Consider the following 23,231-nt stretch of genomic DNA (forward strand, 5'->3'; position numbering starts at 1 on the left):
ACGTCAGGCAAGTTACTCGGGTATGTCATCAGTTCTCGGGGTATCGAGGATGATCCTTCAAAAATCAAGTCCATTCTAGATATGAAACCGCCAACGAATGAGAAAGAAATTTGGGGGTTCCTTGGCAAGTTACAATACATTAGTAGATTCATTTCAAAACTCACCGTGATCTGTGAGCCAGTATTTCGAAAACTCCGCAAGAGTGAGCCCAAGGTATGCAACGAAGACTATCAACATGCATTTGACACCATCAAAGACTACCTTTCAAATCCACTAGTGTTAAAGCCAGCAATACCGGGGGCTCCCCTCAGGCTTTACCTTACAACATTTGACTCGGCAGTAGGGGCCATGCCGCCTCAAGAGATCAAAGGCAAAGAAAGTGTCGTGTACTGCCTAAGCAAGAAGCTGCTCGAATATGAAACCAGATATACTCAACTCGAAAGACTCAGTATTGCTTTGGTTTGGGCCACAAAGAAACTCCGGCATTACATGCTCTCCCACACAGTGTATGTGATTTGCAAAGCAGATCCTCTCAAGTACCTATTCGAAAAGCCGGCTCTTAACGTACGGTTGTCCAGATGGTTGGTTATGTTAGCAGAATTCAATCTCAAGTACATTTCTCAAAAATCTATCAAGGGTCCAGCGGTCTCAGACTTCCTAGCCGACTGTCCCGCCGAGGAAGAAGAGGAGGATTATGATCTACCCGATGAGCAAATTCTAATGCCAAGCGATGACAGTTGGTCGCTGCACTTTAACGGTGCCTCAAATCAAAACGGATGTCGTGTTGGTGTAATCCTAGTAGCTCCGGACGGCACTCACATTCCCATGTCAGCAAAGTTACAATTCAATGTTACAAACAATGCAGCCGAATATGAAGCATGCATTATAGGCCTGTAAGCCGCCTTAGCACTGGGCGTCCAGAAACTTTGAGTATACGGGGATTCCTCCCTAATCATCAATCAGATTTCCGGCAAATGGAAAGTCAGAAGCAAAAGCTTAGCCCCATACCAGTCATATCTCGAGAAGCTGTCTGAGCAAGTAGAAGAGCTTCGCTACACATACCTCCCAGGAGAGGAGAATCAATATGCCGACGCACTAGCAAAAATGGCATCAATGATCAATATTCCAAATGGCATGGCTAAAATTCCACTTACAATTGAAACGCGTCAAGAGGAAGCATATGTCCATGCTATTGACGACGTCGAGCCTGACAAAGATGAGCCTTGGTTTACAGACATCCAAAGGTATCTACAAAATTCTGAGTATCCCCCGCATTTTTCAAGCAAGAGTCAAAGAGCTTTACGCCTACAATCAACCAATTTTATCATAGAAGGCGGCGTTTTATACAAGAGGTTCCTTAGCGGCCCCAATCTCTGATGTGTTGACAAGCACGAAGCACAAAGAGTCATGGACACCGTACATGCCGGAGTATGTGGTACTCACATGAATGGGAAGATGTTAGCCCTCAAAATCAGCAGGGCTCGGTATTACTGGACCACCCTCGAACGGAATTGTTACTTCTTCGTCAAGAAATGTCCTACCTGTGAAAAATGTGCGAATCTGAAGCACATTCCCCCATCCTTGCTATATTCTCAGTCATTGATATGTGTGTTTTATATAGAGTTTTTACCCCCGTCCCTTAGTACTTTTCTGCATCAAATGAGCTATTAGGAGCCGTTTTTAGTACTAATATGTGTTGTAAGTGTGCCTTGAGTTTCAGGATTTTTCGATGAGAAATTAGCCTTTTTAGGCTCGTTTCGCAATGATATAGGCCACTACGCGGACCCCGAGTAGGTTCGGGATGGTTACGGTCGACCCTTGGGATCCTAGGATGCCTATGTTCGATCCCGGGGAGTTAGACTTGGTGCTTTGAGTGAAGGACGATGCATTTTGCAAATTGCACTTTGAGTGGAGGGCGAAATGAGAAAACCGGGCAAAGAAAATGACTTCTAGGAGTTTCAACACGCGCCCGATCGGGCGGCCGTCCTGAAAGTCATATGGAGCTTTTCTCATCCGCCCGATCGGGTGGAATTTCGCCCGATCGACCTGTTTGTCGAGCAGAATGCCCGATCGGGAGACGTCAACCTGATGCGGTTTTTCGCGAGTTTATTTCCGGTTTTTGAATGTTATTTTGGGCAAACTATAAATACTAAGCCCTATTCTTTTGAGAGACATCTTATTTTCTAGTTTCAAACACTTAGTTTATTTCCTTTACTTAGTTTATTCTTTCAATTTGTTGCAACACTTAGTTTTTAATTTCAATCAAAATTCAAGCTTTCATTATTCATTGTTCTTCATTTAGGTATTGATTCTTACTTTGATTTATTATTTTTCTTTAATTATGTTTTCATTGATTAATATTGCCTTAGTTATTTCAATCATGTGTGAGTAGTCTATTTTCTAGGGTTTTGGGGATCCATGAATTAATATGAAGGGATGATTGAATGTTGTTAATTGTTGGTATTGTGGTTAATTCCTATTGATTGGTTTCATTTACTATGCAATTAGATTTGCGCAGGTTTAATTGTATTAGTCAAGCAATATCAAGTTAAGATTCGAGAGATGAAATTTGATGTTTAGGCTTGTGTCAATAGGTATAATTGGAATTAATACGTAGCGAGAGCCCGTTAATTCTAAGTCTATGATTAGTATCGATTCGAGAGAGCATGCTAGTCTAATTAATTTCTTTATTGATTATTGTCGATTGTTCATCATCCTGGATTGTTGTTCATCGGTGAACCTATGCCCTAGACCTTTTTATATCTGAATTGTCCTTATTTTATTATTGTCGTAGTTTTAGTATCAAAACCAACCAAACTCTTGTTCGCAATAGTCTAGACTTTAGTTTTAATAATAGAAAGAACGTTGTTTCCTTGTGGATTCGATCCTGACTTCCCTTGCTATTTAGCTAGTGATTTTAGGTTTATCTTTGATTAGGTGATACGACTTTAGCCTGTCAAATTTTGGCGTCTTTGCCGGGGAAACGGTTTTATTTTCTGTTATTAATTGTTTATTCTAGATTATTGTTTGTTACTTCTCAAGAAACTCCCGTTCTTTGAGATCGGATCTCACAACTGTTTGCTATTTTTTCTTGTTTATGCCCAGGATTTTAGATACTAGTGATCTTACTCCATTTGATCCTGAACCTGAACGGACCTTCCGTAGACGGCGTAGATTCATCGAACAGTTGAGAGATTATTCTGACTGTGAATCTGATCATCTGATTGGCGATTTATTTCATACAGATTCAGGGATAGGGGACGAGACAGTAGAACCAAGGCTTACAGACTATTCTAAGCCGAGTCTGTCTGTGCTTCCCAAGGCGATCGTGCCCTCTGTTGCGGCTAGGAGTTTAAAGATTGAACCTTAATTGATAAATATGATTGAGAGGCACCAATTCAGTGGGGAAAAGGGTGAAGACCCTAATCTTCATATTCAATCTTTCATTCAATATTGCTCTACTGTCAAGCAGAAGAATGTAACGCTAGAGCAGACTTTGGAGATGCTCTTTCCATTTTCTCTGAGTGGGAAGGCAAAGCTATGGATTAACGGGCTTAATCGAGCAGCTATGAAAATCACCGACTGGGATTCTTGGGCTCTTGCTTTCTATGTGAAATATTTTCCGCCTGAGAAGACAGCCCGTCTGAGAAGCCAGATCATTTCTATTACACAGCAGGCAGACGAGAGCTTGTTTGAAGTCTGGGAAAGATTCAAAGATCTGCAGAGAGAATGCCCACACCATGGTCTACAATCGTCTTTCTTGTTCCAACAGTTTTACAACGGTCCGGGTAATAATTCTAGGCTTATTCTGGACTCAGCTGCTAGTGGGAGATTTATGCAACTTCATGTATCTAGAGCTTTCGAGGTGATTGAGGAAATGGCCATTCATAATGCCCAATATGGGAATCCTAGAGGCCTTGCTGACAGGGGTGGTAAGCATGAGAAGAATTCTATTGAACAACTTATTGCTCAGCTGACTGCCCTACATTACAAACTTCATAATATGCAAACTACATCTTCTCAATCTGCCCAACATGCTAGTGTCGCTGCAATGAGTGCCCAATTTGTGAATGTCTGTTATAGTTGTGGGGTGCAGGGTCATTATGCGCAAGAGTGTAGAAGCTCCATTGAGCAATGCAACGCAGTTCAGGCCTACAAGCAAAATAATCCATACTCCAATTCCTACAATGAGGGGTACAAAAATAACACCCTACTTTCCAATTGGAGTATGAATGTTCAGAACCCACACCAGGTTCAACACCCACCATCACAACAACCCTACCAACCACGATCCAACTATAATCAGAAGTCGGGTGGACCACCTGGGTTCTCTAGACAACAGACACAATCTCCAAAACCACAGCCTCAAGCTACTCAGTCGGATCCTATGCTAGTAGAGATGCGAAATATGATGATGCAAATGAAAAAGTCTCTGAGTGAGAAGGATGCTAAGATTGATGCTCTTACCGCCCATAATAAGATCATCGATACACAGTTGGCACAAATGGCTACTGCTCTTGCAGGGAGACCCCAAGGTCATCTCCCTTCACAACCTGAGAATAGAGAGATTGTAAATGCTATCACTTTGCGGAGTGTATATGAGTATGATGGGCCGCCTGTGAGGGGGTCAAAAAAGCACGAGGCTAATGCGTGACCTCGTCCCTCGTGGGTGTGACGATTATTTTTTATTCAATCAAGTGTAATTGGATTTTCCTGTGAGTATACACCCAATTGACTAGTAATATAGGAGTCGCCATTCAGTTTTTAACAACAATGAGAAAAACTGACAAAACCCGGTTATCGTGACATAAAGGGAGTGCAATTATGTTTGACCACGACGGCCGTAGGTTCCCTTGTGATCCCTGGTGTGGGGATCTCTCAACATACACCCGCAAGGTAGAGATTGAGGGTTCGGGGGACTGTAACTACCGAGAGGAGTACTTCGCTCGCCGATAACTCCAGAGGCAGGATATCCTTACTAGCTCAGCATAAATAATTGAAGGGGCATGCGTTAACTATTAAACTAATCTGAGTTGATTTTAGCAATATGCAACATATAATACTAGATCGATCGCGATTATCTGATTTAAATAGTATTAAGGGACCTAGCATGATAATCCAATTTCCCAAAAATATTATATTTGTTAGGCGTGATAGAACAATCAGATTTAGTTAGTTTAACAGTTCATAAAAAGGGCGAGGAAAGCAATTAAATTATCGAAAAGGGACACATTACGACGCACCCTTGAGAGGTGCGTCACGGTTCTCAAAAAACTAACCACTTTGACTTTGCTATTTCTCCTTTTTATTTAACGAATCTCAATTATTGGACAGGATACGTTCTGTTCGATTTATGGATCGATTGCGACAGAACGCGTGAACGATTTCGCAGCGTGAGGCTTAGGCTTAGGGATTTAGAGTCAATACTCAAAATATGAATTGTGTGTTGTGTGTCCTTTTCACATCGAATTTGGGGCTGTATTTATAGAGAAGAGTTCGTGGAAAGATAGAATTGCAGAGTTCTAATCCACAAAGAACTAGGGAAAAACACGTACCCAGGTATTTTCAGCGCCCAGGCCTGGGCGCCGAAGATTTCGGCGCCCAGAGCCAGGCGTAGAAAATAGGGTCTGGGCTGTTTTCTTAGTCAGATTCGGTTTCCTAAAATCCGTAGAGTTTAAGACTTAATCGAGTCTTTTAGTGCGTATCAATTTCATGACGGAATGCGTCTGGGCCCGTTACGAACTCTAGGCTCGTTAGGATTTTAAATAATACGTAACTCTTATTTCCGAATCATATTAGGAATAGGATTCTCGCAGTTTTCTATCTCATTTAGGATTTATGTTGGAGTGCAACACCTAATTCTGACAGGTTTCTATCTTTTATGACTTGCCACTTTTAGAAACTACCCTTTACGGCAGTTACTATTTTTAGAAGGTTTCCATAAATAGCAGGTTTCTATAAATAGCAGGTTTCGGGTGAAATGAAAAGGGGAATTGAGACTCGTTTATTTTATAGGAGATGCGTTGTCAAGTGGAGATTTATGCTTTCATCATCGAACCTTTCCCTTTCGGGAATGGGGACAAAAGTAGGTGTCTATAGTTAGCCCCCACTTTGACTGAGTCTTGGAGTAAGACGATGGTCAAAGTACTAGACGGAGTGCGTCACACAAGCCATGGTGTATGTGACCTGTTTTGCGAGGGTCTCACGAGCCCCCGAGTGATAAAATTTGACTTAAGGGTCATCACTTGAAATGTCGACATATCCCTCACGTGTCATTGGGATTTGTCAACTTATAGTATAGAAACTTCCTCACTTTGTCATTGGAAGGATCTAAAGGTGCGTAGAAACCCCCTCACTTTCTCATTGGGAGTAGCTACAGATGTTTTCGAAATCAAAGCTATAAAGTGTAATTGGGCCCGGCCAAGCCCAATCACGAGGTAAAAATGTTTTTAAAGATTCTCATTTTCAGGGCTAGCTAAACGAGAAAACCCCCTTGTTTTTATGGGACGTAAAACGAAGGAAAATCCAGCACATCGCTCTTTTTTGGAAAAAACGGAAAACCAATCCTTTTAATTTTTGGAAAAGGGAAAACCAGAAAAAGTTATCGCTGCAGCGACTAAGGACCTGCGCGGTTAGTGAGGCAGACCCCGCCGGCTAAAGATGGCGAGCCTGTCCGCTAAGGGTGGACACCCCGTCCGATAGAAGTGAACGAATCTGTTTTGAAATTTGAAAATAAGGACCTACGCGGCTTGTGACGTAGACCCCGCCGGCTAAAGACGGCGAGCCTTTCCGCTAAGGGTGGACACCCCGTCCGATAGAAGTGGACGAATCTGTTTTTTTGAAATTTGAAAATAAGGACCTACGCGGCTTGTGACGTAGACCCCGCCGGCTAAAGATGGTGAACCTGTCCGCTAAGGGTGGACACCCCGTCCGATAGAAGTGGACGAATCTATTTTGAAATTTGTTTTGTGTTCATTTGTTTTGAAAATAAGGACCTACGTGGTTTGCGCCGTAGACCCCGCCGGCTGAAGATGGCGAGCCTGTTTCATTTTGGTTTTTTTTTGAAGATTCTATTTTTTCGAAAACTGATGATCTGCGCGGCTAGTGACGCAGACCCCGCCCGCTGAAGGTGGGCGAGCCCTGTCCGCTAAGGGTGGACGCCCCGCTCGCTGGAGGTGAGCGAACCTTTTTCTTGTGATTTCTTTTGAGAATTTCTTTTTATTTATTCTTGTAGGAGCGAATTATTTCGAGGGATGCTCGGATTTAGTTGCAACCTGAAGGTGGGTTGACAACGTTTTCAGACGGACTATTGTCTTGTGGTCATCATCTTTCATGGTTTTGAGCTAGTCTTTATGGCTCAATCTGGCCACTACCTGGGTCCTTGATTAGGGGACTATGTATAAGTATCAACGGTGACCTTTGTCTTGAGGTCGTAAACTGGTTTTATTTTTTTGAGATTATCCAAACACGGGACTTCGTACAGCGTAGTCTGGGAATATTGTTTTAACTTTGTATAATATATATTTTCCTTCGAGCCTCCAAGCACTCGTGCTTGACAGTCAGTTCTTGTCAAAGAGATTCTTTGGGGATATGCATTCTGTAATGTCCTTGATCATGTTTGGGATTGTACTCGTAAGTGCGAGCGATCTTTGTAGTGGTGTGCTACTCTTGACAAAGTCGTGAGGTGCGACTTTCAGTAAGGAAATCGGCAATTTTCGAGTCGAATGGATGCGGCAGGGCCCAATAGAAGTTAAGGCCTTTTTGAGCCTGGGTTAATTTTCGGCGCCCAGGCCTGGGCGTTGAAATAATTCACGCCCAGGTGGGGCGTTGAAAGTGTTGTTTGGGCTGGTCTTTTGATGACACAGTTGGCCTCTTGTTCATTCGTTTATTTCATTTGGAAGTTCTATGTATTTTCTTCTCTTTTGTTTTTTCTTTATTTCTAGAACGTGATGATTTTCTTGAGAAGCCGTAGCCGATTGGTGGACTATGGTGCTTGTCGCTTTGGGGCGATTATTCAAAGGAACTGTCGCTCTTAAGGTGTACCATTATTGCAATAGTTGGGCGAGTCCATATGGCCCGAGGAACATACCTTGAGGCGTAAGACTTTGACCGCTCTTGTTGTTGTATTTTTTTCCTTTTAAACGCGTTCGTGAATGTTCGATACTTGGAATGATGATATGTATGTGCGAACGAGCGTTCATAGAATGGCCATTGTGTGCGGTCCATTAATCAGTTTGCTTGAATCATTTTTTTTTTGAGCAATGACTGATTTTGAATAGTTTGCTTAGAAGCTTGATAGGGTTCAGGCCCATTCACGAAGTGGGCTCAAACATCGATACACAGTTGGCACAAATGGCTACTACTCTTGCAGGGAGACCCCAAGGTCATCTCCCTTCACAACCTGAGAATAGAGAGATTATAAATGCTATCACTTTGCGGAGTGTATATGAGTATGATGGACCGCCTGTGAGGGGGTCAAAAAAGCACGAGGCTAATGCGTGACCTCGTCCCTCGTGGGTGTGACGATTCTTTTTTATTCAATCAAGTGTAATTGGATTTTCCTGTGAGTATACACCCAATTGACTAGTAATATAGGAGTCTCCATTCAGTTTTTAACAACAATGAGAAAAACTGACAAAACCCGGTTATCGTGACATAAAGGGAGTGCAATTATGTTTGACCACGACGACCGTAGGTTCCCTTGTGATCCCTGGTGTGGGGATCTCTCAACATACACCCGCAAGGTAGAGATTGAGGGTTCGGGGGACTGTAACTACCAAGAGGAGTACTTCGCTCGTCGATAACTCCAGAGGCAGGATATCCTTACTAGCTCAGCATAAATAATTGAAGGGGCATGCGTTAACTATTAAAGTAATCTGAGTTGATTTTAGCAATATGCAACATATAATACTAGATCGATCGCGATTATCTGATTTAAATAGTATTAAGGGACCTAGCATGATAATCCAATTTCCCAAAAATATTATATTTGTTAGGCATGATAGAACAATCAGATTTAGTTAGTTTAACAGTTCATAAAAAGGGCGAGGAAAGCAATTAAATCATCGAAAAGGGACACATTACAACGCACCCTTGAGAGGTGCGTCACGGTTCTCAGAAAACTAACCACTTTGACTTTGCTATTTCTCCTTTTTATTTAACGAATCTCAATTATGGGACAGGATACGTTCTGTTCGATTTATGGATCGATTGCGACAGAACGCGTGAACGATTTCGCAGCGTGAGGCTTAGGCTTAGGGGTTTAGATTCAATACTCAAAATATGAATTGTGTGTTGTGTGTCCTTTTCACGTCGAATTTGGGGCTGTATTTATAGAGAAGAGTTCGTGGAAAGATAGAATTGCAGAGTTCTAATCTACAAAGAATTAGGGAAAAACACGTACCCAGGTATTTTCAGCGCCCAGGCCTGGGCGCCGAAGATTTCGGCGCCCAGAGCCAGGCGTTGAAAATAGGGTCTGGGCTGTTTTCTTAGTCAGATTCGGATTCCTGAAATCCGTAGAGTTTGAGACTTAATCGAGTCTTTTAGTGCGTCTGGGCCCGTTACGAACTCTAGGCTCGTTAGGATTTTAATTAATACGTAACTCTTATTTCCGAATCATATTAGGAATAGGATTCTCGCAGTTTTCTATCTCATTTAGGATTTATGTTGGAGTGCAACACCTAATTTTGACAGGTTTCTATCTTTTATGACTTGCCATTTTTAGAAACTACCCTTTATGGCAGTTACTATTTTTAGCAGGTTTCCATAAATAGCAGGTTTCGGGTGAAATGAAAAGGGGAATTGAGACTCGTTTATTTTATAGGAGATGCGTTGTCAAGTGGAGATTTATGCTTTCATCATCGAACCTTTCCCTTTCGGGAATGGGGACAAAGGTAGGTGTCTACACCGCCTATGACTATTGAAGGAAATGTTGAAGCATGAGTCAGTGATGCCGTGCTAGAAGAAGGAGAGAAGGTAGTGAAGGAGAAGGAAGCTGGCACAAAGGTAGAGAAGAAAGTTGAGATACAAGTCCCACCTATCAAACTTCCCTTCCCTCACCGCCAGCTTAAGAACAAGCTAGACAAGCAGTTTGGTAAGTTCTTAGAAGTGGTAATGAACCTGCAGGTAACAGTTCCCTTCACCGAATTAATTACTCAAGTACCTGCATATGCTAAATACATGAAAGACATCTTGACTAGAAAGAGAGCATTCAGTGAGGTGGAGACTGATGCATTTACTGAAGAGTGCAGTGCCTTGCTGCAAAATAAGTCTCCAGCCAAGTTGAAGGACCCTAGGAGTTTCTCTATCCCATGTAACATTGGAAATCTTTTTTTTGACACCTTTATGTGATTTAGGTGCTAGTGTTAGTGTCATGCCCCTATATTTCTGCACTAAATTGAATATGGGTGATTTAAAAGTTACCAACATAACTCTGCAAATGGCTGACCGATCTGTGAAATACCCCCTAGGTGTTCTAGAATAGGTGCCTGTTAGAGTAGGTAAATTTTTTATTCCTGTTGACTTTGTTGTGTTGGACATGGAAGAGGACAAACAGATTCCCATTATATTAGGTAGACCTTTCCTACACACTGCAGGGGCAGTCATTGATGTCAAAAATGGTAAGCTGACTTTAAATGTGGGGGATGACAAAGTTACTTTCAATTTAACCCATGTTGTTAAGGGTCCCATGATAGAGGAGTCATGTTGTGGTGTAAATGTGTCTAATGATTATTTCTATGATAAACTAACTCACACTACCTCTAACGACTCTTTGGAGAAAGCACATGTTTCGAATTGCTTTGCAGGTGGAGGTGACCGGAGCATCAACTCCTTGGCATGGACTCAAAAAGGGGTAAGACTTGACGACTCCGTAACACAAAAGGCCGAAAACTCTGTCAACGGTGGGCACCGTATTCATGATCGGGGGTCGCAATTTTTCCCCTTATGCGCTACATAGCTCACCCAAAGCAACTGATTCGATAATAGATGGCACCATCTTTGGTGCCCCCATTCGATAAGTTGTCATAGCCCTCATCCCCTTCTCTTTGTTTCTGTGCCGTAAATTGGGGTTGTGTAATGGGGACATTGCATCAATCTAGCTTGGGGATGAGTACTTCACTATCCATTTACCGCTTTTTAGTGTACTCTAATTTTCCTTTTATTTCTATTGTGTGTTTTTAGTATAATTCTTGGCATTGGAGAGGTGAGACGAGGGAATTTTACTGTTTGGGTGTTTAGTGGTGTGCAGGCTTAAGGCTCCAAGTTCGAAAAAAGCGAAAAATAGCTGAAACAGAGTACTTTGCAAACTGCCCGGTGGAGACCGGGCGAGGACCGCCCGATCGGGCGCGCATTGAAAGAAGAAGAGAACTTTAATTTCGCCCGACCGGGCGGAAGAGGCCCGATCGACCTGATTGGCGAGTAGAAAGCCCGATCGGGCAAAATTCTGCCAGGTCGGGCGGATGGTGATGACGTCACAGTGGAGTTCGATGATGAAATCTGGGTTGAAGAGGAGGTTAAGGCAGAAAATCGCAACCGCCCGATCCGGATCGGGCGAGCTGCGCCCGATCGGGCGATTTGCGATTTCACGGGCATATTACACGGATTCCCCTCCTTCCTTAATTCTACTTTTCATCTTCTTCTTCAACTCTCTCTCTACCTCCATTAAACCCCAAACTCCATAAACTTCAAACCTCCATGAACACCCTCGATCTCCCCTTCTTTAAGCCAATGAGGGCATTGTCTGATTTAGCTTGGGGGGGTGTTTCATTTCCATGTACATATCAGGTATATTTTCTTCTCCTATTTTGTGTTTTTTCTTATTTTGGTGTGTTTACTGCTTTATAGGTTAGTTTTACCACTTTAAAAAAAACACAAAAATATGTTCCAATGAATGCAAAATCATGCTTCCCTGTGCCCCTTTGATTGAAAATTGTTTTGATTCTTGGTATTTGATGACGAGCAATGTGGATATGTTATCAATGATTTGATATTTGATTACTTTGATACCTTGACATGTGTAGACACCTACTTTTGTCCCCGTTCCCGCAAGGGAAAGGTTCGATGATGAAAGCATAAAAACTCCACTTGACAACGCATCTCCTATAAAATAAACGAATCTCGATTCCCCATTTCATTTCACCCGAAACCTGCTATTTATGGAAACCTGCTAAAAATAGTAACTGCCGTAAAAGGTAGCTTCTAAAATTGGCAAGTCATAAAAGATAAAAACCTGTCAGAATTAGGTGTTGCACTCCAACATAAATCCTAAATGAGATAGAAAACCGCGAGAATCCTATTCCTAATAGGATCCGTAAATAAGAGTTACGTATTGATTAAAATCCTAACGAACCTAGAGTTCTTAATGGGCCCAGACGCATTCCGTCATAAAATTGATACGCGCTAAAAGACTCGAATTAATCTCAAACTATACGGATTTTAGGAATCCCAATCTGACTAAACAAAACTGCCCAGACCCCATTTTCAACGCCTGGCTCTTCGGCGCCCAGGCCTGGGCGCTGAAAATACCTGGGTACGTCTCTTTTCCTAATTCTTTGTGGATTAGAACTCTGCAATTCTATCTTTCCACGAACTCTTCCCTATAAATAGGCCCCTAGTTTCGACGTGAAACAACACACAACAACACATAATATATTCTGAGTATTGACTCTAAACCCCTTAGCCTAAGCCTCTCGCTGCGAAACTGTTCACGCGTTCTGTCGCAATCAATCCATAAATCGAACAGAACGTATCCTGTCCCATAATCGAGATTCGTTAAATAAAAAGGAGAAATAGCAGAGTCAAAGTGGTTAGTTTTCTGAGAACCGTGACGCACCTCTCAAGGGTGCGTCGTAATGTGTCCCCTTTCGATGATTTAACTGCTTTCCTCGCCTCTTTTATGAACTGTTAAACTAACCTAATTTGATTGTTCTATCACGCCTAGCAAATATAATATTTTTGGGAAATCGGATTATCATGCTAGGTCCCTTAATGTTATTTAAATCAGATAATCACGATCGAATTAGTATTATATGTTGCATATTGCTAAAATCAACTCAGATTAGTTTAATAGTTAACGCATGTCCCTTCAATTATTTATGCTGAGCTAGTAAGGATATCCTGCCTCTGGAGTTATCGACGAGCGAATTACTCCTCTCGGTAGTTACAGTCCCCCGAACCCTCAATCTCTACCTTGCGGGTGTATATTGAGAGATCCCCACACCAGGGATCACAAGGGAACCTACGGCCATCGTGGTCAAACATAATTGCACTCCCTTTATGTCACGATAACCGGGTTTTGTCAGTTTTTCTCATTGTTGTTAAAAACTGAATGGCGAGTCCTATATTACTAGTCAATTGGGTGTATACTCACAGGAAATCCAATTACACTTGATTGAATAAAAAGAATCGTCACACCCACGAGGGACAAGGTCACGCATTAGCCTCGCGCTTTTTTGACCCCCTCACAGTGGCGACTCCACTGGGGATAGTGAAGGAAATACTCGTGCTTGTAGGTAATCAAAATAGCCGAAGGGTGAAACGATCCTACCCCGCGTTTATTTCCCCATCAAGTTGGGACGACCTGAAAATCAGCATATTAATGTGAACGGGCAGAACATCATAACGAATCTCGGCTCCCTCGGGAGTTGGGACTAAGGATACCTTTTTTCGCCAATAGGGGGGTGCATACGCTGCGCATGTTTCCCACTCGGTACTTGTGCAGGTAGTACACCTATCCCGAACCCAATCGCTCGCTCATTAGGTCCCTCTCGCCTGCATGCCCCCTTGGCTTGCACTTGCGGGTTGGCCTCTTGAGCCAAATTCGTCTGTTGAAGACACTACCTCGACCGGGGAATGTGTTGGATCTACGATAGAAGCGGTACCAAGCCAGGCGTAAATAAACTACCCATAGAAGCCTATCATAAACTACGTGGCATATTTAATTTTCAAATCCATGTTTGTAATGTAGTTATGTGTAGCGAAATATGTGATTTTGTGTGACAAACTATCCTAGAAAACCAATGACCTCAAAAATTGCCCAAACATTCATAGACTAATTTGCCAAAGAGTTATACCGAAACACGTGTTCCGCAAACCCGAATGATCGCCACAAAATAAGCGACGCTCGGGATGGCCTGTAACGAATCCCACCAACGCTGTTGCGCGTAAAGGACGTTATTAGGCAAGCACGCAAGTCGAAGTCGCATAACCAGAAAACAGAAAACGAGAACCAGCCAGGGACGCATTTTCAACGCCCCTGGCTGGGCGCCAGAATTTCTCACGCCCTCGCTGGGTGCGGAAGTTGCTGCTTGGCCTGCTGGTCAGGCGCAGCAGCTTCGGTGCCCGCACGAAAGGAAAATACGTAGCAAAAAAAATGTTCATAAAAGGAATTGCTACGAGGGCGTGAGAAAAGCACTCGATTTCAAAAAAAAGCGACTCGTGAAAAATTAATAACTCTTTGTGTCGTCGTTAGGCCTCCTACGACGGCAATGCTCGGCACCAAAACCGAACATGCTAACGACTATGAATGTCACACGGGCAAGTGTTTCGAAAATCCAAAGAATGACCAAAATGAAAAAAAAAAACCCCAAAAAGTTTACCAACAGAAGAAAGAGCAAAAAAACCAATTTAGAGAGTCGAAGTCTAGACTAAGTAATGCTTGAAACTTTGGGAACCTAAACTTTAGCTTATCTTATGCCTAGGACTGGTCCTGCCACTTGGTGCCGATCAGGAAATCAACGGTTAGTGCGTCTCGAAGATACATCACCAACACCAGGTTTAGTAACTCCAAGCTCCGTCCGTCGTCCCTCATTTCAAGGATCTCCGCTTCCCCAACCTCGATTCGCACCTTCAAACATGTCCATCGAAGATTTGCGAGACCAGATGGTCCAAATGACCCAACTTATGGGCCAACTGAAAATGGAAAATGAAGCTTTAGCGGCTGCGCAAGCCAAAAATGATCTCGAAAACGAGAAGAGGATTGAAAAAATAGTCCTACAGCAAACCATGGGGAGCAAATACTTCTCCCTCGATCCTGAACCTTTTCCTGGCAAATTACCAGAAAAGTTCAGTTCATCTGACTTACCAAAGTTCAAGGCCACGGATAACCCCCGTGATCATCTACTGAGCTTTGTGAATACCATGAACTTTAAAGGCGTGGACAAGTCCATGTACTTACCGGCCTTTCCTTTGTCCTTGGAACCTGTGCCGCTCAAATGGTACTATCACCAGGACCCTAAGCTCTTCCCCACTTGGGAAGACTTTGCCAATGTCTTCATCAAGCAATACTCGTCGAACATGGACTTTCAAGTCACCATGCGCGAGCTGGAAGTTCTCTTCCAAAAGAAAAATGAAGGTTTCACAACCTACTTTGCTAGATGGAGGGACCAGGCGGCCCAGCTAATCAATAGACCTCCCGAAACAGAATTGGTCCAAAAATTCATTGACAATCTGGACCCAGCTTACAGACAACACCTTAGGTACCTGGGACTCGACACTTTCAAAAGAGTTTATGATGTGGGAATAAAAATCGAGGACGACCTCGCCAAAACCATACAGAGGAAACCTACATATAAGACCAACACCTATAATCGGGGTAACACATCCCAAGCCCAAGAAGTCCATGCTGTAGAAGAGGCTCCCGCCCGAAGATACCTTGTAAGATGGGTCCGAGACCAAAAGTTTGCCCCACTCGGGTCAACTTTGGTACAAGCCTTTGAAAGACTAACCAATCAAGGAAAGTTGAGACCTATAGGCCCCACCCGCGACCCTCCTGTCAAAAACAAATATTGGGTCGAAGGTACTTACTGCAAATTCCATCAAGGAAATGGGCATGACACTGAAAACTGCTTGAATCTAAAACATACGATCCAGGACATGATAGAGGATGAAGTAATACCTCTCCCTAACGTTGGCAAACCCAACAACAACAAGAGCCCACTCGGCTCTTGTCACATCTCTCTCGACCAACCAGAGAATTTCGACCCCACGGTGTATATTACACCTCAAGGTGCACCACTCGCTGTGGTACCTATGGATCGAATCGAGGGGGAAGTGTGCGGTGTGTGGAACGATGATGCTGAAGATATTTACCTATCTCAAGTCTCGGGCCAGGACCTCTTCACTGAAACTTGGCCCGGGTATGCTCTCATTGACACCACCCCTCAGGAGCCCGAGGTTGACAACCTCACCCGGTCCGGAAGGATATACCAACCGGATATTCACCCGCCTCCTATGGACGACATCCCGGTCAGACAAACTCCTGAGAACAGGCGGCACGCCACCGTCGCGGAAGTCATTGAAAATCCTCTCCTGAAACAACTGAAAAGAACCAAGGCTGAGATTACCATCTGGGATCTTATGTGTACTTCAAAGGAACATCGCGAAAAGCTTATTCGCTCACTTGACCTCATCTTAGTACCCACGGATATCACACCTGACTCATTGGTTAGCCATGTCACGAGAGATGCCGGAGAAAAGGCCATAGTTTTCACTGACAAAGACTTACCCAAAGAGGGGGGTGCTCACAATAAAGACCTTTACCTAGTGGTTGGATGCAAAGGACAAAACATCCCCCTAGCGCTCGTAGATAATGGTCGGCGGTTAATGTCTGCCCATTGCGAACCGCCCATTGCTTGGGGCTAGGAAGCGATGATTTCCAAACCTCCACGCAAGGGGTACGAGCTTATGATAACTCCCGAAGGCCTGTATTGGGAAAAATCAACCTTACTATACAAACCGGGCCTGTGGCACGTACCACGGAGTTTCAAATTATCGACATCAAGCCCACTTTCAACCTCCTCTTGGGGCGACCTTGGCCCCATGACTTAGGAGGTGTGGCTTCTACCTTGCACCAAATGGTTAAACTTAACCATAACGGGGTAATACTAGAAATCTGCGCCCCTCCTCTCGACGTCAGTTGTACTATGGTTGGAACGGCCGAAACTGCAGACGACCTTTATGGGTTTCAAATGGAAGAAACAATCCAGTTCATCGAAGATTATGATCCAGCATTCCTAGACCCGCATGCATCCCGAGTCATCCCTAGAATGCTGTTAGCTCAAGGCTATTTCCCAGGAACCCCATTGGGCATAAGGAAGAAGGAATGCACATTCCATCCTTTTCCCGACAAATCTACTCCCTTTGGCTTAGGTTATGAACCAACGGAGGAAGATATTGCTGACCGCCTATCCAGGCTACGCCTTAACAAAACCAAACAAACCACCCTCCTTCCCCCATATCAAAGGACCCTTAACGGGATGTTCATTCGGGAAGGAGAAGAACACCCGGATTTGAAATTTTTCATGACTGCCACACCTTGGATGAGGCACCCCACCTCGCCAAGGCTAAAACAGCTGAAATATTGGATAACCACGCTCTGTGGACATTGTTTAACGAATCGAGGCCTATGGAGAACGAGACTGTGATGACTACCCTAGCTTTACAAGATAAAAGTTTCGATCCGACCCGGTTAATCTCTCTTGCATCAACACTAGAAGAGGTCGAGAATGGATGGGTGAAGACATATCAGTGGGTCAACGCAAAAGGAATGGAATTCAGGATGAGTACTGGTGAAGGACCGAAGTTTTATGAGACTAAACCCCAGGCTTGAGCCACATAGAGCACCATTAGTAAAAAGCGCCTAGTAGTTCTTTAAGATTGATAGAAAAAATATTAGAGACTTTAGATGGTCCTAAGGCCCTTTAGAATATGGGTCAGTTTTATTTCAGTGTGTTTTCCTTACTTTCCGAATTAATAAAGGCGTAATATTTCTCCTAAAAATTTTATTCTAACACTAAATAAACACCAGACGTACTTGCAAAATAAAAATATATAATAAAGAAGCGGCCCACTATAGGCCCAACAAACAAAACCCACTCGGTTTTGAAATAATGCCATTCCCGAAACCCACAAAATAAACCATACTATCCCATTCACGTCGCCAAAAACTAAAAAGCCAACCAGTGTCAGAACCAATCCATGCAACCTAAAGGAAATCAAAAATTCAAAACAATGCAAATGTTACCAAAAAAAACAGATTCATAAAACATAGATTCCATCATACCCTTCACTACCAACCTACCTCCAAAGCCTACACAAAGATCTTCATAAGTTCCGAACCCTAACTCCATTTTCAAAACTGTTTTGAGTCACCAATAGAAAAAATTAATCTGGACAAAAATGCGTTTCACGCTAACAGTCAAAAAAGCCTCCAAAATAGCCTCAAAATTAACTTTAAACTACAAAGCAAAATATCAAGGCACAAAAAAAAAACGAAATAGGAATAAACGCAAGAACATGTGAAGCAAAGCGTCAAAATTGACCGCCCAAGTCATTTTCAGCGCCCAGGGCTGGGCGCCGAAATTTCTGACGCCCCAGCCTGGGCGTTGAAACTCTCTGCCTGCCAAAAGTTTTCTTTTTCGAAAGTGCTCCTCATTTTATCCGCACACGACGGAAAAACAACGAACACTTGGGGGGTAAAGTACGTATCCAAATAGGTTTACCAACAAATTGGTCGAATTTTACGCAACCTATAAAAAAACGGCAGATGAAAATAAATGGCAAATACTTCACTCATTTGACCGATTAAGTAATATGTTTCCACTTCAGGACATATCTACCGAAATCCGGCATACTAGAACTTATTCTAAAGCTAGAACTACGCGCGACCTGATTCTGACAAGATACGTAGGCAATCCTTACCAAGGATTCGGTCCGAATAATAATAAAAAAATTATATTCTTTGTGTAAAAAAAAGTGTTAGACATATAAACAAAATTGAATGGAAACTAAAAATACGCCTTTATTAAAATATAATAAGAAGGAAAACAAAGTGCTAGGAATAAAAAACAAACACAACTGAAATAAATAAAGGGCCCCTACACCCTAGCAAAGAACTACACTACTCTAGTTCTTCCGGATCATCAAATAAAGTCTTGTAGAGAGCAAAGTTCGCAGGATCCACCCCTATAGTCTTCTGCGCTGCCCCAATATCAATCTCCATAAGAACCAGCTCCTGGACACTAACTTCCAAAGATGCCAAAGCTTCAGAAACATTCTCAGTTATAGCCCGCTCAGCCTCAAGGGCACAAACAATTGTGGGAGAAGGATTACTATCATCGACTGGACTAGCCACTGTTTCTACAGGCGGCTGAGCCTTCCTAACCCATACATTATTTCGGCGACGATCTCCGCGAGAGCCTGCATTTCTTTTAACAACAGCAGGCCCCTTCATGTTAGGAATCTTTTTAGGCCCGACACTGGAACGGGGAGGAACTTCCTTTCGCTTTCGATCAGGACGAGCTTTCACAGTCTTAAAACTATAGGTACGAGGTCTAGCAGAATCAGGACCCTCATACTTAACACGAATACGAGGTATCAAAAGCTTAGCCGGCTCCCCATTTTGAGCCTCGGTCCTCACATCTTTGTCATCGGAACTCATCCACAACTTATAATTTGCAGAAAGACCCACAAAGCCATTTGTAGCTACGGCCCAACGCGGGAGACCATCATAATACCTAGCCCACGCTAAGACCCGTGTTTGTGAAAAGGCCGCTACCTTAGGTGGTACCGTATCAGAAAAGGGGATAGTCTGCCTTAAACCATATTGACGCATGACTCGGTAAGGGAAAATATAAATGGGACAAGATAGCCCCAACAAAGAAACATAAACCGATATATCAGACCCCCCCTGTCATAGTAGTCAAACCCCACCATGGTACCACCCACTTAATAGAACAAATGCCATAAGTAAAAAAGGAGTTCCATTCGGCCTCGTCCTGGCCTTGGTGCAAGTATTTTCGGTTACCCAAAGGTATAGGGCGATAATGTTTAGGATCGGCAGGAGCTTCCAAAAGTCTAAGCCGCTCCGCAAGCCAAATCTGCAAAAACAGGTACGATCGAATCAAAAGAATGAAAAGAAAGAAAAAAAGGTTCCTGGGGCGCAGTTTCAATGCCCAGGACCAGGCGCCGAATATTCTAGCGCCCAGCACTGGGCGCTGAAACTCAGCCCCAGGCAAAAAGAAATATATAAAAGTAGCGTATGTGTGCGCAAAGAAAAAATAGATTACCTGCAGTAATAGGGGGCTTTCCTTAAAAATTTCGGATTTGGCATCCTTCTTCAGCTCATCCGCACTTAGCAAATTCTCTGCAACAACCAACGGCATAATAGAATAGCAACTTTCCATCTGGCTAATCAAGGGGATCAGCCTTATGTCACCGAACTCACCATTATTATTCGACAGCAAATAATGATTCAACAAGCAAAATACAAGGGCTCGAATATTCAATTTTTGTTCGGTCATATTCTTACTAGGCCTAAAATGATGTTTTACGAGTTTTGCCAAGTTAACCTTATCGTCTACAACAAGTTCAGCAAACATGTTATCATCTAGCCCTAGGAAAGCCCTTATGGTTGTTTTACCCTCTTCAATAGTGCTAGGGGTAACAAGAGTAGCATTAGTAGGATAACCAAGGATCGCAGCAATTTCATCAGGCAAAGGACATATTTCATTGCCCCGAAAGGAAAAAACATGATGATCGGAGTCCCAAAAGTTTAGGGCAGCATGCAGAAAATTATAATCAATATTAATTTGTTGTAAGCCTAAAAGTGCCTCTAACCGGTATTCTTTTAACAAAGCTTTTCCTGTGGGAGTAAGGGCTCGTAGCCAACGCGTAACAGACCGTTGGAGTGAGAAAGTAGGGGTCGACATGGCAAAAGTAGTAAATAATTAGAGCACAGCAAAAAGAGAGAAAGAATTTGAGAGTGGTGGAAAATAAGGACGTACCCACCCCCTATATATAGCTGAACGCACCCAATAACATCCTGATCCCATTCGGAAATGTGTTTAGAAATCCGAAAATCAAATATTACCAGGAAAGAACTTTCAGCGCCCACCCCTGGGCGCCGAAATGTTTAACGCCTGAGCTTGGGCGCTGAAAATGCAGCCCAAGGCCCAGATTTTACAAAACACGGAACAGGAAAGGACTTAAGACCGTGTTACTAAAACACGAGGCCTTATTGCAAGTAAGATCAAGCCCAAAGCACCTTTAGCTCCCAAATAAAAAAAACAATAACATTAAAATTTGGTCGAAACTTAGACTCGTCTCAGAAAACGCTCATGTACACTTTTCAAAAAAAAAGGGACAAGTTAAATATCATGGTCATTCTTCGAAACACCAAAAATATGTGTCGTTAAGTCATTGGTTTTCCAAATAGGAAAATTTCTGTCTGTCAAAGGGATAATCCGGGCCAAGCCAAAACCGGATGTCGCCCGAAAACTAAAGTCGCACTCCACGGCTTCACGAAAATAGCACACTACTATAGGAGGTCGCTCGCACATACGAGCGTGACCCAAACATGATTACAAGACGCAAAAAAAAACAACCGACGAGCCCCAACGCTTGGGGGCTCGCAAAAGTGGACTCCAACAAAGAGCGCGCAATCAAAATCACATTCCCAGACTGCGCCACGCACCATATCATGTTTGGATATCTCAAAAAATATATTGTTAAACAAAAATATACACAGTGTGGACCCACTTACAGGACACATCTAATCAGGAAATATTACGACCCACCAACAGGTTGTAATCACCAAAAGCTCTTCTACATAGGCAAAATAAGAAATTCAAAATGGGCCCGCCCACCCTCAGCGGGCAGGGTCTGCGTCATTAGCCGCGCAGGTCCTCAGTTTTCGAAAAATAAAGTCTTCAAATTTAAAATAGGCTCGCCAACTTCAGCCGGCGGGGTCTACGGCGCAAACCACGTAGGTCCTTATTTTCAAAAAAAAAAAAAACAAACAAACAAAAACAAAATAAAATTTCAAAACAGATTCGTCCACTTCTATCAGACGGGGCGTCCACCCTCAGCGGACAGGTTCGCCATCTTCAGCCGGCGGGGTCTACATCACAAACCGCGTAGGTCCTTATTTTCAAAAACATCAAAACAGATTCGTCCACTTCTATCGGACGGGGGGTCCACCCTCAGCGGACAGGCTCGCCCACCTTCAGCGGGCGGGGTCTGCGTCACTAACAGCGCAGGTCCTTAGTCGCTGCAGCGATAACTTTTATCGATTTTCCCTTTTTCCGAAAATTAAAGGATCGGTTTTCCCTTTTTCCGAAATTAAAGGATCGGTTTTCCCTTTTTCCGAAAATTAAAGGATTGGTTTTCCCTTTTTCCAAAAATTAAAGGATTGGTTTTTCGTTTTTCCAAAAAAGAACGATGTGCTGGATTTTCCTTCGTTTTACGTCCTATAAAAACAAAGGGGTTTTCTCGTTTAGCTAGCCCTGAAAATGAGAATCTTTAAAAACGTTTTACCTCGTGATTGGGCTTGGCCAGGCCCAATTACACTTTACAACTTTAATTTCGAAAACATTTGTAGCTACTCCCAATGACAAAGTGAGGGAGTTTCTACGCATCTTTAGATCCTTCCAATGACAAAGTGAGGAAGTTTCTATACTATCAGTTGACAAATCCCAATGACACGTGAGGGATATGTCGACACTTCAAGTGATGACCCTTAAGTCAAATGTTATCACTCGGGGGCTCGTGAGATGTTGCCGGAAACGGAAACATGGTACGTATCGGAAAATATTAATGGAAATGGAAATATTGCCGGAATCGGAAATATTGCCGGAAACGGAAATATTGTCTGAATCGGAAATATTATCGGAATCGGAAAATAATTCCGGAAACGGAAATATTAAATATTTGTTCGAAACGGAAATTAATTCCGGAATCGGAAATATTAAATATTGTTCGTATCGGAAATGAATTCTGGAACCGGGAATTTAATCGGAAGCGTACCGTACGAATAAGTATCGGACGAGGCCTGCCGGACGAAGGCCCAGCACGAAGCCAGGCCATCGCCCATCAAGAAAGACGCGCGCCAACGCCCAGCCCAAGGCAGCGCCAGGCCCACCCCAAGGCAGGCCCAGCGCGCCAAGGCAAGGCTGCGTAGCGTGGGCTGCGTGGGCCGAGCGCACGCGTGCGGGCGCCCTCGTGGCTCCGTGCGTGTGTGTGTTTGTGTCCATGCACAATTCCTAAATCTATTAGGATTTGGTTTATGATTAAATTCCTATCCCTAAAAGGATTATTTAATTAATTAGAGTCCTTGTAGGATTCTAAGTTTAATTAAATCGTATCCTACTAGGATTCCGATTCCCTTTCCAAACCTCTATAAATAAAGGCCTAGGGTCATAATTTATGGACATGGGATTGAAGTATTCTAAGGG

The 23,231-nt window shown here is 43.2% G+C and overlaps 1 non-coding gene across 1 annotated transcript; it reads right to left on the reverse strand.

Moving 5' to 3' along the window:
* Positions 1-3,640: 3,640 nt before the first annotated feature.
* LOC130466478 (small nucleolar RNA R71) lies at positions 3,641-3,747 on the reverse strand. Its single transcript, XR_008926703.1, has one exon. It is a non-coding gene; the product is annotated as a small nucleolar RNA R71 (small nucleolar RNA).
* Between the last annotated feature and the right edge of the window lie 19,484 nt (positions 3,748-23,231).

The sequence above is a fragment of the Spinacia oleracea genome, chromosome 1 (genome assembly GCF_020520425.1).
Source record: "Spinacia oleracea cultivar Varoflay chromosome 1, BTI_SOV_V1, whole genome shotgun sequence".
Classification (NCBI taxonomy): Eukaryota; Viridiplantae; Streptophyta; class Magnoliopsida; order Caryophyllales; family Amaranthaceae; genus Spinacia; species Spinacia oleracea.